Source organism: Mustela nivalis (assembly GCF_964662115.1).
Source record: "Mustela nivalis genome assembly, chromosome: 5".
Classification (NCBI taxonomy): domain Eukaryota; kingdom Metazoa; phylum Chordata; class Mammalia; order Carnivora; family Mustelidae; genus Mustela; species Mustela nivalis.
Window position 1 is genome coordinate 131,177,189 of NC_139024.1, and position 17,709 is coordinate 131,194,897.

At 34.6% G+C, this 17,709-nt stretch overlaps 1 long non-coding RNA gene across 1 annotated transcript; it reads right to left on the reverse strand.

Moving 5' to 3' along the window:
• Positions 1-4,109: 4,109 nt before the first annotated feature.
• LOC309865622 lies at positions 4,110-15,571 on the reverse strand. Its single transcript, XR_014312204.1, has 3 exons — positions 15,482-15,571; positions 14,795-14,854; positions 4,110-4,259 (listed from the first exon to the last, which is right to left on the reverse strand). It is a non-coding gene; the product is annotated as an uncharacterized lncRNA (long non-coding RNA).
• Between the last annotated feature and the right edge of the window lie 2,138 nt (positions 15,572-17,709).

Genomic DNA, 17,709 nt, shown 5'->3' on the forward strand with positions numbered 1-17,709 from the left:
GGAAGTGAAGGAGAGTGTTATACAAATATTAAAGGAAAAGATTGCTCTAGGCAGAGCAAGTAAGTATATAGACTTTGTGTGAACAGCTTGTCTGTTACTTTTGAGGAAAAGCAAGGAGGTCAATGAGGAGTTCATAGTGGTGGAGAGAGGAAGAACGTATTGATGTATGACCTTCTAGTATATTGAAACGCCTTCAGTTTTTATTTAATATGAAAGGGGAAGATACCAAAAGACTTTCAACAGCAGAATAAAATCATCTGACTTGATTTTTAGGTTAAATTGCTGTACCAAAATAAATTTTCAGGGAGAAAGGAGTGCAGTATGTGTGAAAGTGGGGTTATCAATCAAGTCAATAATTCAGGAACATATGATGGTGTTTTTAGCATGCTGGGTGGTAATAGAAGGGGTGAGGTATGGTTTTCATTTTGTATATATTTTGATGGTGAATATTCTGGTGAACAGGATGGGGTATGTTCAGGACAGACAATATCAACATTTATTTTACCTTCACAAACAGAAGGGTGGAGTGTTCATTCCCTTATATGGAGAGAACTCTGATTTCAAATGTTCTTTCTCATTAAATGGAATAGTGATGATGAGGATTTAGTCAGACAGTGAAAGAGAGCAGTAAGCATAGTGTTAAGGGGTAAGACATTATAATACATTTGAACATCAAAAAACGTTGTGTTGGATCATCTGTTTATGTGAGTAAATAAATAAATAAAGATTCCTGGGGTTCTGATAGAGGTAAAGAAGACTGCTATATGATCCAAAGGGGCACGTGCACCAAATGTTTATAGCAGTAATATCCACAATAGCCAAACTATGGAAAGAACCTAGATATGCATCAACAAATTAAATATATATATATATATATATATATATATATATATATATATATATGATGGAATACTATGCAGCCATCAAAAGAAATGAAATCTTGCCATTTGCGTTGACATGGATGGAACTGGAGGGTATTATGATTAGCAAAATAAGTCAACCAGAGAAAGACACTATCATATGATCTCCCTGATATGATGAAATGGAGGTGCAATGTGGGGGGTTTGGGGGACAGGAAAAGAGTAAATGAAACAAGATGGGATCAGGAGGGAGACAAACCAAAAGAGACTCTTAATCTCACAAAACAAACTGAGAGTTGCCGGGGGGGTGGTTGGGAGGGTAGGGAGAGGGTGGTGGGGTTATGAACATTGGGGAGGGTATGTGCTGTGGTGAGTGCTGTGAAGTGTGTAAACATGGCGATTCACAGACCTGTACCCCTGGGGCTAATAATACATTATATGTTAATTTTAAAAAAAGAAGAAGAAGAAGAAGACTACTATAAATCCAATGCTATGGTTTTCAGCAAAGAGTGTGTAATCAGGCATATTTTATTAAAGTAACCAAGTAAAATGATGGTCGAAAATTGGAATAACAGAAAACATAAAAATCAGAGATTTTAAAAAGAGATATGGGACAGTGTAGAGAATATAGTCAATGATATTATAATAGTGTTATATGGTGACAGATGGTGGCTATATTTGTAGTGATCATAGAATAATATATGGAGATATTGAAAACATGAAACCAATGTAACACTGAATATCAACTATACTCAAATAAAAAAATAGTAAAAATAAAACATTTTAATTTAAAAAGATAAAAATAGGGACAAGAATTTGAAAAGTGAATTTCAAAAAGAGTAAAGATGAGGCTAAGACATACTCTGAACCTTGAGGAAAACACCATTTTGAAAATTCTTCCCATTTTGAGAAAACTCAAATGAATCAATACCATAAAAGAACCCATTTTAACTGAGAGATGTAATGAATGCTCAAGAAATACTTTTATGACAGGATAATTCTTCCCTATGAAACAGCATACAGAAACCAGGGGAAACACCTGGAAGCAAAATAAAATATACTGAAAATAAGAATTAGGAAAAAGATAAATGATGAAAGATAAGAAAATTAGACCTGCGACAGAGACCTAGTGAAGGGAATTTTTAGCTTGTGTTTTAATGTTTTTGAGGATAATCTAGAGTTCATAACTGCCTTGAGGCAGGCTGGTTGTAGGCAGTTTAGGCAGACACCTAAGACAGGCTTACTTTGGGCAGGTGGTGTTGGAGGAAGCCATTGGTCTGGACAAAGACAAATCCAACCATTTGACTAAAGTGTCTGTGAAGATGTTGAAGTCAGATGCAACAGAGAAAGACCTGTCAAACCTAATCTCAGAACTGGAGATGATGACGATGATTGGACAGCACAAGGACACCATCAACCTGCTAGGTCCTGCACACGGGACGGTTCTTCGTACACCATCATGGAATATGCCTCCAAAGACAACATACAGGAGTACCTGCAGGCCCAGAGGCCTCCTGACCTGGAGTACTGTTACAATATCAGCTACAATGCAGCAGAGCAACTCTCCTCCAAGGACCTGGTATCCTGTGCCTACCAGGTAGCCTGAGGCATGGAGTACCTTGCCTCCAAGAAGTGCATACACCAAGACCTGGCCACCAGGGAAGTGCTGGTGACAAAGGACAACATGATGAAGATCTCAGACTTCAGCCTTGCCAGAGATATCACCACATCTGTTACTATAAAAAGACAAGCAACAGTTGACTGCCTGTGAAGTGGATGGTCCCTAAGGCCATGTTTGACCAGATCTTCATCCACCAGAGTGACTTCTGGTCTTTTGGGGTGATCCTGTGCAAAATTTTCACTCTGGAAGCCTCCCATATCCTGGAGTGCCTGTGGAGGTGGTTTTCAAGCTGCTGAAGGAGTCATTTGATGGATAAGCCAATAAGTGCACCAGAGAGTTATACACAATAATGAGGGGTGGCTGGCATGTGGTACCTTCAAGCTGCTGGTAGAAGACCTGGATCATACTGTGGCCTTGACCCCCAACCAGGAGTACCTGGACCTGTCCTTGGCCCTGGAACAATACTGTCTATGCTTTCCCAACACCCAAAGCTCCACCTGCTCCTCAGAGAAGAATTCCACCTTCTCTCATGTGCCGTTGCCCAGGGAGGCCTATCTGCAATGACACCCAGCCCAGCTTGCCAATGGTGGACTCAAATGACTAGTATCCCTATTACTCCTGTCCAGATTCCGTCATAAGCTGTAACCCTTACCCCCCACCCTCCCTGTAAGTCTCACTGCCTTCTCCTTTGTCCCTTTCCTACTGGCAGGAGCCAGATGCCTACCTGAGGCCTTCACCCCTTGAAGTTCACCTCTCTTCCCCTTCCTCTTCCTCCTCCTTACAACCTGCTCATGAAAGAAAGGAACAGAGAGGCAGGTACTTGCTCGTGGCTACTTCCTTCCCTCCCATATGTTGGACCAAGACCCCTCCCTGTCATCTGGTACTGCCTGGATGTCGAAGGAGTTGGAGATGAGGCATGCAAGTGAAAGCTGTCAGAGCTTTCCTGTTTTGGTTTTGTCTGCTTAGCATTACATGTAAGACTGAGTTCTGGTGGCAGGGACCTAGTCCTTGGGGCTATAGCACTCATGAGGGGAGGTCAACTGCTCTGGGCCTTGGTTAAGAGCAACCCCTGCTCCAGAGATATGGGGCCAAGGGCTTATTAATTTTTGATACTAATTTGCTTTGCTGACCAAATACCTGGTATCAAAAGATGGGAAGACAAAGACTGGAAGCAGTGTTTTGACCATGGGGTCCAGCCCCAAACTATGAAGAAAACACAAAGTGTATAAATCTGAGTAAGTATATATTTACACACCTTTTTAAATAGGTTGTTACCAAAGATTTAATCAATGGGTAATATGCTCCTCGTGGCTGGGAAGCATCAGTTGCCATATATTAAAAACAAAGAAAAGAGGTGTCTAGGTGGCTTCCTCCATAAGTGTCCCTTCTTTTCAGGTCATGATCCCAGGGTCCTGGGATGGAGCCCTACATTAGGCTCTCTGCTCAGTGGTAAACCTGCTTCTCCTTTTCCCTCTGCCTGCTTATAGTTCCTCTTCCTGTCTCTCTGTCTGTCAAATAAATAAAATATTAAAAAAAAAACAAGAAAGAAACAAAATGTTTTTAAAAGGTCTTTTTTTTTTTTAAATTTTCTAGGGGTGCCTGGATGACTCAGTTGTTTAAAGCAGATGTTTGCCTTTGGCTGCGGTCATGATTTCAGTGTACAGGGATCCAGCCCTGCATGGGACTACTTGCACCCCAAGGAGCTTGCTTCTTCCTCTCCCTTTGCACGTGATTCCCCCTACTTGTGTGCTTCTTCTTCTCTCTCTCTCTCTCTCTTGCTGTCAATAAACAATATAAAATCTTTAAATAAATAAATAAATAAATAAATAAATTTCTAAACCAACTTTCAGTTTTGGTCCCTTAACAAAAATTGCTACTGCTTCATTTAAAAAAAAGAAAAAGATAATTTAGAAAGATGCTTCCAGAGTTAGAAAGCTGTTTTGTTTCTTTGTCAGGATTAAATATAGAAGTGCTTTAAAAAGTAAAAGAAAAAATATGCTATATTAACACTAATCACACTATAACTTTGGTGGTTATATCAAGATAATGAAAAGTGATTTTAATGCAAATTTCATTATCAGACATAAAGATCAAGTCAAAATTACAGAAGAGTAAAAGGATGAATTCATCAGGGAGTATAATAATTCTTGACTTTTAATACTTAATAACAGATTTGGGGATATATAGGGAAAAACTAAGAACAAAAATCATAACTTCTACCTTAGAAGAGAAATGGAAAAAAATTTCAACACCCTTATTTTAAGATTATATAGACAAATGGTCATCAAATTGGTAAGATATGTAAGACTTGAACAAAATTATCAACTAACTAGATATGCTTGATACTACAGAACACTCCCAACAACCGCAGACTACATATATCTTAAGCCATGATTTTCTTGGCAAAGGTCTAGAGTGATAATGTTCTAGTCATACATCCGTGTACCAGAAAAGAAGTAGCATATTTCTTGAAAGACACAGCTATCAAAGCTCCATTGAGAAACCGTAAAGATGGAGAAGGGATTTGCAATTATATATGTGATAATGGACATCTACTCTGATTATTAAAAAAATGAATAAAAATAAAAAACCTTACTAATAACCAAACAGAGTATCCAATTTTACATGTGAAGAAAATTACTGAAGAGACATGTCACCAAAAGGATATGATGGCTTATAAGCACATGACAAATTTCTCAACATTTAGACATTAAAGAAATACAAATTAAAATCATAATGAGACATGCTTACATATCTATTAGAATAGCAAAATTATAAAGGCTAATTGTACTTCGTCTGAGCTAGATTGGGAAGCAACAAAAAATCTAAACTGTTGTTGGCATATATCATGATACCACCACTTTGGAAAATAGTTTCAAAATGTTTTTAAATGCAAAGTATGTTGCAGTTACACAAATAGCCATTTTACTTCTAGGCATTTAACTAAGAGAAACAAACCCTATGTTCGTACAAGGACTTGTATATGAATTTCATAGCAGCTTTATTTTTAAGAATTGAAAACAGTGGAAATGTTCATCAATGTCCATCAATAGAGCAAAGACAAATTATGATCTATTCATTAAAGAGATTACTATTCCACATCAATATGAACTATTTACAATTGGAGATTCTCAAAGTAATGATGCTGAGAAAAGAAAAGCCAGGCAATGAATAGTATATACTGTGTGATTCCATGACTATAAAAACTCTACAAAATACAAATTTATACATAGTCACAGTCATCAAATATATTGGTGAGATTTTAGTGCCTTCTTCTGTGCTCCCACAGCTTCCTACACTTGGATCTCCGAGGATTTGTTACACCATGTGAAAATATGAACTCTTTTTCTTTATTCTGTCTTACTAGAATAAGAATCCTTGAAATTTTATGGACATTTGAACTCTCAGTTATTAGCAGAAATTCTATCACACAGTAAGTTTCCAAATATAAAATCCAGAGTTTTACAATGACTTCTAAGCTTTTACATGATCTAGCCACTCATTTAACCTCTGTGACCTCTTTCCCTGCTACTCTTCAGTCACTCACAGTGGCCTCCTTGCTATTCCTCAGATATGCCAGGCACGATCCAACCTTATGGCCTTCAAGATAGCCAATTCCTTTGTCTGGAGTGACCTTATTGCTGATAGTCCTGGGAAAATTCATCACCTTTCCATACCTTTGTTCAATTGTCAGCTTCATTGTAACTACCCTGATCTTCCTATTAAAAATTATAACTCCCCATCCCCTGCCTAGCAATCTTGTTTTTTCACACCCTGATCTAATTTTTCTTTTTCCCCATTGTACTCATCATTTTTGAATGCACTATGCAATTTTTATTAAGGTTTATAGCTTTTAATTGTCTCACCCATAAAAATAAAAGTTCTACAAAGCTAAGTATTTCATTTACCAGCGTAGTCTGAAGTAATATCTGCCATATAATAGGTTCAGTAGACAACAGGTAAATTTCAGAATAAATTAATGTTGAGAGTATACTGAATTTCATAAGTCATTTCAATATTTTTTCCAAAAAATAAACTATGTAAAACATACTTTAAATTTACTTTCAAAATATTTTATAGCATATTATGGACAATATACATAAGCCTTAAAGAAACAATCATATAAATAACCATTTCAGACCTACTTAAAAACTGCGTAATACCACACTCCTAGATCATCTCTGAACGCTCTAAAATAACCCTTCAAATGAAATACATTTTTAAAAATAACAGATTTTTTGGCAAATAATTTAATAAAATAAAAGTTTCATTCATCTATGTAGATCATAATAAATGTTTTAATAAGCATGAAATTATAACTCTGAAGTGTGATAAAATGAAACCACCTGCTAAGGGTGAGAGAACAAAAATAAACATCATTTTTCCAAATAAGAGGAATTGATTACCTTTGAATCAAAGCATGTGGATTTGTTCAAACTGGAAATAAAGGAAAATGGAAACACAAACCATAGAAAGTCATATTTTAGATTTCTAAAAGTCTTCGAAGTGAAGAGTTTATATTTTTTAATGCTACATAATGCTACATAATGACAAGATGACAGGTTGTGACAAATAGCATTTTAAAAGCTCTGCTCATAATGGAACGGAAGGTGTCATTTCCCTATAATTTTATATATGTCATTAATTTACTATATCTGGATTCAACATATTACCAACAGATGTTCATCAAAGACTAAATCATTTTTAATGGAACATAATAATTTGAACCTACATCTATTAATCATTTTTTTCGATCTAACATTTATAGTCTTGCTAAACATTTTATCAGTTGTCGACAAAATTCAAAAAAAATAGGATAAAAAGTTGTGTTTGGAAAAGTAGATTTTTTTCAAATTTGCATTTAAATGAAAATATTTGCTGATATTTTTAAAACTTTAAATGTAATTTTATATATATCTGACCTATCAGATGATATAAAATTTTTGGAGAAAATATGACACATTTTTTGATCTTGGTTGAAGGTATTAATAAAGAGCAACTGTTTGTATTATTTGTATTGTGATATCTTAGTTAATAAACATGAATATCTTGTATAAAATATGTTTTTTTAAAAATTTTATTTATTTACTTGACAGAGATCACAGGAAGGCAGAGAGGCAGCCAGAGAGAGAGGAATGGAAGCAGGCTCCCTGCTGAGAAGATAGCCCACTGTGGGACTCAATCCCAGGAACCTGGAATCATGACCTGAGCCGAAGGCAGAGATTTTAACCCACTGAGCCACCCAGGCGCCCTAAAATATGTTTTTTTATATAGAATTATAGTTCTTCCAAAATATGGAACTAGCTGGAACTGAATGCCTCCTTCAATGTCAGCTCTGGAGAAATTATGCAAGTGTAATATGGAACTATTTCAGATATTAACCAAAAACAAAGAAATGATGAGAAATTCCTTAAAAGATTCAAAGGTGCTCTTGACCGGTATGTTTCAAGCTCTATTCCTGGTTTGAAGACAGGTTTTAACAGGCCTGTCACTGTAGAAATCAGCTGGATGTTTAGAGGCTATCAGAACTGTACAAAAACCTTGAAGGGGTAAAGACTTGAAAATTCTTTAGAGAGATTAGCTCCCTAAGGCATTATTCCTCCACACATTTTCCTCCAATCAATTAAGACTGATGGATGAGGGGCACCTGAGTGGCTCTCTCATCACGTGGGTGGTGGGTTAAGCCTCTGCCTTCATCTCAAGTCATGGTCTCTGGGTCCTGGGATCCAGCCCCACATCAGACTCTGCTCAAAAGGAAGCCTGCTTCCCTCCCTGCTTGCCTGCCTCTCTGCTTACTTGTGATCTCTCTCTCTCTTTCTCTCTCTCTGTGTCCAATAAATAAATAAAATCTTTAAAAAAAGGCTGATGGATGATAAATTATGAAAACTGCTCCCTCCAAATGATGCTTCTTCATAAGGATTTAAGAATTTAAAATTGTAAGAATTTAAAATTGAAACTTGATCGTAGGATTTATCTTATAGAATAACATCAAATGAAGGCAGTTATTATTAGTTCTGATGTATTTGTGATTCTGAATTCTTGGCCTCATTAGTAAAGTTATTTTTAAATTCTCCCATGGAGTGGTGATTGGCCTTCAGTCTTTCATTGATGTACATCATTGGGTCAAATGAGATGTGTGTGCCCAGAACTATATATAATCTTCTTTGTATTTCACTGGAGATGGCATTTCTGAGTTTTGTTCAATTATATTTTGACAGATGTCTTAATAGTCACTTCTAGAGTTGGCACTGGAGAATATCTTCCTCTTTTTCTGTTCCCGATTCTCTGAAAAAACCCTAATTCACATTATCACAGTGATACCACAATTCAAGTTTTTCCAAACAGTATAGCTGCAAAATAGAAGGAAGCTACTCAGAATGTAATACTATTGTGAATGATTGAGAAAGAAAACATTGTTATAATTAAGCTACCAGGTTTCAATGTATTTTATTGTTGCTTAGAAAATCCTACCCTACCCAGACTTTACAGAGATTTGATGATCCTAAGAGGAGCTGAACTCATGGACCAAAATAACTATGCACATAAAAAGTACAATTACTTACCTAAAAAAGATGATGTGGTTAACTTTATATGGCAATCCAAGTGTTATTGGAAGGGGAATTAAAAAAATAGCTTAGGGGCTCCTAGGTGGCGCAGTGGATTAAGCCACTGCCTTCAGCTCAGTTCATGATCTCAGGGTCCTGGGATCAAGTCCTGCATCAGGCTCTCTGTTCAGCAGGGAGTCTGCTTCTCTCTCTCTCTCTCTGCCTGCCCTCCGTCTACTTGTGATCTCTCTCTGTCAAATAAATAAATAAATAAAATCTAAAAAAAAAAAAAAAGAATGACTGTACTTTTAAAAAATAGCTTAAAAGGGGCGCCTGGGTGGCTCAGTGGGTTAAGCCACTGCCTTTGGTTCAGGTCATGATCTCTTGGTCCTGGGATCAAGCCCCACATTGGGCTTCCTGCTCAACAGGTAGCTTGCTTCCCTTTCTCTCTCGCTGCCCGCCTCTCTGCCTACTTGTGATCTCTCACTGTCAAATAAATAAATAAAATATTTTAAAAAATAGCTTAAAAGTATATGATAAAATAATAATATACATATACAAAGAAAAGAAAGATACTATACTGCAAATATAAATTAAGTGAAAGTTGTTGAAATAAAGAATATAATAAATGGAGACTAAGATGAATATAGCTGTAAAATAAATAAATGAGTTGGGAAAACAAACAAACATACAAATTAATGACTTCTGCCCAAATGCAGCAGAAAAGAAAAAAAATAAAGAAAATATTTAAATAAGTACTGAGATAAATTTTGGAGAATTAAAGAAAGATAAAAGATACCAATCTTAAAATGATGCCAAACATGAGAAATCAGAAACAAAACAAAACAAAAACCACACACACAAAAAAAAACACTCATATACATTATGGTGAGTTTTAAGAATATCAAAAACAGAGAAGAGCATAAATGATGCCAAACAGAAGAACAGATCACCTAAAATGTACAAGAATAATACTGACAGCAGAATTCTCAATAGTAATACCATATAAAAGAGACAGCTGGGTGTTTGTATAGATGGAAAAGATATTTGAAACTAGATATTATACATCAAGCCAAATTATTTTTTTAAAGATTATTTATTTATTTATTTATTTGTCAGAGAGAGAGAGAGTGAGAGGAAGCACAGGCAGACAGAGTGGAAGGCAGAGGCAGAGGGAGAAGCAGGCTCCCTGCGGAGCAAGGAGCCCGATGTGGGACTCGATCCCAGGACGCTGGGATCATGACCTGAGTTAAAGGCAGCTGCTTAACCAACTGAGCCACCCAGGCGTCCCAAGCCAAATTATTGATTAAATTTGAGAGCACAGTAAAAATACAATGAAGCATGTTAGGTCTTAGAACATTTATCACACAGAGACACACATTTTAGAAAACTTCCTTGGAGGACAGCTCAATTTAGATAGAGAAAACAGAATTATGTACTCAAAGGCACATTTTGAAGGAAGGATTGAATATAGTCTGCACTGCAAATATTCTTTAATCGTATGTTCTGAATTTCCTAAATTTAAGAAGTATTTGTTCAAATATTTATCTTTAAATAAACCCTAGGAGACTTTTTCTTGGATTCTGGAAAATCAGTCCATTTGGATACAAATCTTTATGTCACTGATGGAAATTTTGATAGCCCTTAACTGTGGAATGCCTAATGTATTTTTACAGCAATTGTGATTTGCCAATACATGGGTGATGTGTGTGTGTAGTGTGTGTTTATTTTTATTTTTGATGGTTTTACTCTTCTTGAGATTTTTAAGAAGACATAATTTTAATGAATTAAGATTTGTTGAAATTTATCTGAGGTTATATATAATAAAATGAAATTTGTGTGAACTAAAGAAGTGCATCTCCACTTTTTTGTTTCAAGAGTAGACTGGTCTTTAAAAATTGTCCAAAGAAGTACATTATATTCATTATTAAATTTGATACTATACAATAAAGTATTTGTGGTCATATGGAACCATATCAAATTCTACTATTAATTCATATTAATAATTACCATAAGAGGAAAAAGGGATATTTTTCAAAATGAAAATTAGCATATTTTTCAGAATATGATATAGTGTTATTCACTGAACAGAGGGAACAAATGTCAAAGTTTAACACAGTTTACAAAATGTTTTAACATAAATTGAAATTTAAATCTCACCCAATTTCACAGTTTTAAGTAAATGATAGCACTTTATATCCTTGAAAAGTGGTAAGTGACCCAAAACATTGCTTAGAAAAACAAATTTAACACTACACTAGTCTGAGATGGTTAAGTTATGGTACAACTTGCCATTGTGTATCAACAAATGGTATATTTTTTTCTTTTGGTCTTGTCATTATATTTAGTTTTAGCCATTCTGGTAAGTGTTTAGTGATATCTCAGTGTCATTTTAATTGCATTTCCTTGATGTCTAATTATGTCAAAATATATTATTTTGATGTTTAATGTTCTGAGCTTTCTCAGTTCAAGACCATGAACTCACTTAGAAAAAATACAGTTGCAGATGCACTCATAGACCGACTCTTATTTGGAAATAATTAGAAACATTACTACCCATTCCAACAAAAAATAGATTTGTTATGCAGTAGGGATTTTATAAATTACCTGACACAACTTATATAGTAAGATGAAATGGGACAGGCGGCTTCTTGCAGCTATATACAACATCATTTTAATTTCAATTTTCAGTATAATTTTTCCAAGGTATACACAGAATATATATTTAATGTAAATTGTGAATACTTTAAACTCTGTATATGGAAATAAATCAATTTTAAGATTATAACAATCAAATTTAATGGAAGTTTATTTTAAATTAGTTAGCTTTCTCTGCATTGCAAGACAGAATAATCAAGAATTGGTAAGAAAACAATAATCTCTGTAAAATTACCGGGGGTGCATTATAAAGTGTTTGGTAACCAATCAAACTCACAATTTGGATTGAATGGCAAGTGAGTTTTAAAATCTGGAACTCATTGTCAATTTTTTTTTCTTCATTGTGTCTTAATAAATTACTGTGTTCATTTGCATGGAAGTGAAGAAAAATGCATGACATTTCATCTCAACACTAACACTTTTAACTGGCAGCTCTGAATGTACTTTACAGCAGTGTAACAAAGTAAAGATCAATGATGTTTCATGAAATATTTGTTATAATTCTCAAGGAGATAGGGAGTTTGTGCAAAAATGCAAATCACTTTGCGACTAAACACATTGTTTATTTCAGCTAATTTTAAGAAAATATGCTAAGACTCTCTCAAAAAAGGAAGCAATGATTTAGGTTTTCCTTCAAACTCCTTATCTAATCCTGAACCAACAGCACATAGTTCAAAGAGCAACTAATTTGAGCAGCTCCAATTTACACGTTTCCTAACAATGCTTAATTTAGTGGAATTTCTGTCCAATTATGTTAATTTGATATAGTGAAAGACAAACATTCAAAAAGATCATCCTTAATTTATATAGATTGCCAAACTCTGCATTTTCTGAATGACGCTCAGAAACGTATTTTCAAAAACAAACAAACAATGCCAGAACCACTATTAGGTCATCTCTAGGCAGAAAGGGACTCAGAGCCTACATTACTCTCTCCCTGAAAGTATACTGTAGGCAGTGAATCTACTACCCTGAGTCTGTGCTACCAAATTCCTTAAGTTAGAAAGATAAAACCCGTCTGTGTGGGAGTATTTCATTTACAGATAGAGATTTGGTTGTTTATACATTTCCATACTTGATTTTTAAGGTGTAATAACTTTGTTTTAAAATTCATGGTGGTTTTGAACACTGTTGGATAATTGTGCTAAAATGGTATAACCATTCCTCCTAGGAAACAGAAATTATAGAAAGGTAGTGCTTTTCAGATCTGACATCTTTGAGTCATTGCAGTTTCAGTATAAATGCAATAGGAAAAGTGACATTCATGTTTATGATATTTTCTATAAATAAGTTAGAATGTACTGGAGGCCTGATATAAAGTGGGATGCCTAAACTTCAGTAAGATTTTGTTTTCAATTCAAAATAAATTTTATTTTTTATTTTTTTTATGATGTCCCTCAATTTCAGATAAGCAATCCCCTAAGGTCCACTCCATTTTTTTTAGGATTTTATTTATTTTATTCGACAGATAAAGATCACAAGTAGGCAGAGAGGCAGGTAGAGAGAGAGGGAAGAGGAAGCAGGCTCCCTGCTAGGCAGAGAGCCTGATGCGGGGCTCGATCCCAGGACCCTGGGATAATGACCTGAGCCAAAGGCAGATGCTTTAACCCACTGAGCCACCCAGACGCCCCCAAAATAAATATTAAATTGAACTATGCACCTCTAAGTTCAGAGACAATAAACATCAACCAACACAATTCGTAAGTTCTATTTCTTGAAATTTCAGGAACATTGATAGTCTCATCTCCTGGAAGAACAACAGATAAAATTTTTGGTCATGGATTCTGTCTAAAATATCACTTTCACAAAGAAAATTAATGTTATGAATTTTCATTGATTGTTATTGATCATGAAGAATATAACAACCACGATAAAAAGAGTGGGAAAAACATGATATCTCATCTGTAAGGGCATGTGGAAAGTAGGAAATGCTAATAAAAATAACTACCATTATTTCATAAGTTAACATAATATAACAGATCAAAAATATTTCATAACAATATTTTCTAGGCTCATTCTGATAACTCTTTTCTACATTCAAATTTAAAGGTTGAGGCATGTGATATATATTACACAAAAAACATCCCAAAGAATTCGTTAATAAAAAAAAAACTCTTAATAAAGGAAATATCCAAAGGAATTTCTTTTCTAATTTAATTAACAAATCATGAATCAACTTACCTATTTCATCACAGTGTATCATCAGGCACCAGTAATATTTTTTAATCGTCATACCTGATGCAATAGTTACCATCTTTCAGACATACTGATCACAAACAAGCAAATAAACAAGAGCACCGTAGCTTAAGATCTACCTGCATAAATATAGGACTACTTCAGACAATCTCTTCACAACAACATAGCAATGAATAGAAATCATACATGCTCTGTAATGGACATACAGATGAGATAGAAGGGGATGGGTGTTAATATATGCAGAATCTTTATTAATTACATTATAAAACATAATATGGAAAAACAGAATACAATTTTAGAAATACCCAGGTCACCATCATTGTTTTATTTTTATATGTGTAGATAAGGAGTTTAATAAACAATCCATGACTATTCAACTTCTTATATTTTGAAAATTTTAGCAAAAGTAACAAACCTAGCAACTAGAAAATTGTATCTATCTGCAAAGTACAGCTTTGCCAGCATGGTAGAGGAAAAGCAAAACAAAATAAGTAAGAAAAGTTTAACATTTCACAAGAGTTTTACTTTTATTTTTTTATTTATTATTTTTTATTTTTCATTTATTATTTACTTCTATTTTCTACTTTATTTTAATGAAAATGTGATGACCATAACATAAGAGCAGAATTAAACCAACATGAGAAATTATTTTTTCATAAGTTATAATAAACTAGCTTGGTGATTAATTCAAAAATTATATTACAAACTTCAGTGTTCTTGCAGTAAGTATCACTGCATAAACAAATGAGTCAGGAGTCATAAACTAATGATGATTCTAAATGTTATTTAGAGAGACATTCTGTTCTTAATATATTTCAAATATTCTACACAAGGTAAAGTGGATCCAAGTAATCTGTAGGCAAAATAAGATTTTAGAGAAGTATATATTTCCAACAGTATTTATAAAATATTACCTTTATGTAAGGCATCATCCTGGACTTTGTGGAAAACACACAAAGGAGTAAGAAGTGGCCCTTCAAGAAACATATACAATATCAAGGTTTAACATGAAGCAGCATGTCTTCTCTAAGCAAAAAAACATTGTACCAACTGACTTTACTGAAACTTTATATTTATTGCTCTCATTTTAGGTCATAGTGTCCTTCTGCATGCAGGCTGCTATAACGGACATGATATAGACTTAATAGCTTATAAAGAACAAAAATTTATTTCTCACAGTTCTAGAACTGAGAAGTTCAAGATTAAGGAATGGGCAGATCCAGGCAGAATCCACTTCCTCATAGATGGCTATCTTCTCACTGTAAACGTACATGATGAATGAATCAAGAGAACTCTCTGGGGTCTCCTTTAAAAGGACTGTAATCCCACTTATGACATAATCACCTCCCAAAGGCCCCTATGTTTTAATACTATCACTTCCAGAGTTAGATTTCATAATATGATTTTGGGAGACATAAACATTCACACCATAGTATATACAAACATAAAAAGACACAAAAACAACAAACAACAAAAATTATTTTAACTACCTATTATTTTCAACTACATAAAATTTTAATTTGTTTCTATATAATATTAAATAACTCATTTGAGTGATTCACTTATATCCAATGCATCTGAGTGCAATTAAATTTGCTTACCCAACATATCCAGCAGCATATTTCTTCAGACTATCCCATTCCCCACCTTACAGGATTTACCACAATTAGAAGACAGGGGATAGAGGATAGATAGATAGATGTATACATAAACACACTTGTACATACACATATGCATATTTTATCCTGTTAATGATACTCATGCAAATAAAATTTAAGCTCAAGGAAACCTGTCTTGTGTGTTACTTAATATCCAGTTTTTAGTCAACATCCAAAAACAAATAATCCAATAAAAACATGGATAGAAGACATGAACAAGTGTTTCCCCAAAGAACACATTCAAATGTTCAGTAGATACATGAAAAGATGTCCATCATCATGTATCATCAGGAAATTGCAAAGCAAAACTAGAAAGAGATACCACCTCACACCTGTCAGAATGGCTAAAATCAACACTACAAGAAACAAAAGGTGTTGGAGAGGATGTGAAAAAGTAACACTTGTGGGGGCTGCCTGGGTGGCTCAGTGGGTTAAGCCTATGCCTTCAGCTCAGGTCATGATCTCAGGGTCCTGGGATCAAGTCCCACATCGGGCTCTCTGTCAGGCATGGAGCCTGCTCCCTCCTCTCTCTCTCTACTTGTGATCTCTCTCTGTCAAATGAATAAAATCTTAAAAAAAAAGAAAAAGTAACAATTGTGAACTATTGGTGGTGATGCAAACTGAAACAGCCATATTTGAAAACAGTATGGAATTTCCATAAAATTTAAAAATAGAGGTTCTTTGTGATACAACTATCCTGTTGTGTATTTACTCAATGAATATAAGAAAACTTATTCAAAGGGATGCTAGCACCCCTATGTTTATATCAGCATTATTTGTAAAGCTAAGATATGGAAAGAGCCCAAGTATCCATCAATTGATGAATAAATAAAGAATAAGTGGTATGTATATACAATGGAATATTATTCTGCCATAAAAAAAGACTGAAATCTTGCCATTTGCAATAACATGGATGGAACTAGACAGTATAATGCTAAAAGTGTAATAAGTCAGTCAGAGAAAGACAAATACCTTTACTCATATATGGAATAAAAGAAACAAAACAAACAAGCAAAGGGGAAAATAATAAGACATAGAAAGAGAAACAAAGCAAGAAACAGACATTTCATTACGGAGAGCAAACTGATGGTTACTTGAGGGGATCTGAAAGGAGTGATGGATTAAATAAGTGATGGGGTTTAATTAGAGCACTTGTCATGATGAGCACTGACTGCTATATGTTATAGTGTACACATGAAATTAATACAACCATATATGTTAACTAACTGGATTTCAAATGAAAACTTTTTTAAAATCCCAGTTTTTAGCTCACATTCTGGCTTACAACAGGGATTTAGTCAGGAATTTGGAGATTAGTTAATGAACAAATAAGGGGTGAACAGGCAGTTGTTAGATAAAATTACTATCCTTTCTGGCATGATCTTATACCTTTTATCTAGAATTATTTTTAGCACTTTAGACTCTTCCTATTTTACTTTGAGTCATTAAACAAAAATTTCCTCAAAGGGCCTTGGACTCCATCCAATTTGAGCAACAGTGTGAGAGAGGAAATGGTGTCCAGGAGGGGAAAAAAAAAGATGAAACTACATTTGTTTACTAGTGAATGCATAGTTCTTCCATAGAAGAAGCTCTAACTGGTCATGGCTCCAGCTTTATATGTGTTCAGTCATATGTTCAGAAGTAGGTAACACTATCAAAAAATATAAAGCATATGAGATTATTTTCCCTTATTTGAAAGCTGGTGTATGAGTCTGCCGTGGTTTCTTGGGTGTTGATAGAAGACGCAGACTCATGGTTCAGAAATAATATAGTTTATTATTCACAGCAATAGAGGTAGCCAGAATATTAGGAGTATTTGTGTGTGTGTGTGTTTGTGTGTGTGTGTAGGGGTGGGAGTTATATATCAGTTCTGAGCCTCAGTTCCCACAAGAAGAATCAAAACAGAGGCAGATAGTATTTGCAAACACAACAGGTTAAGTTAAAAAAAAAGATACTATTTCTGTCTTCCAAGTCTATTCAATACAACCATCTTCAAAGGATGGTCTAGAACAAATAATAAATGCAGAAATGTAAGCAACCAATTGAAAAGTGTCTCCCAAGAAACACACTTTGAGAGTCTTCATTTGACAAAAATACTATAGGATATTACATGGATCAGGTGCATTGAATACTGGAAGGTTAAAATTACAAGGGACCAAATATGTTTAAGC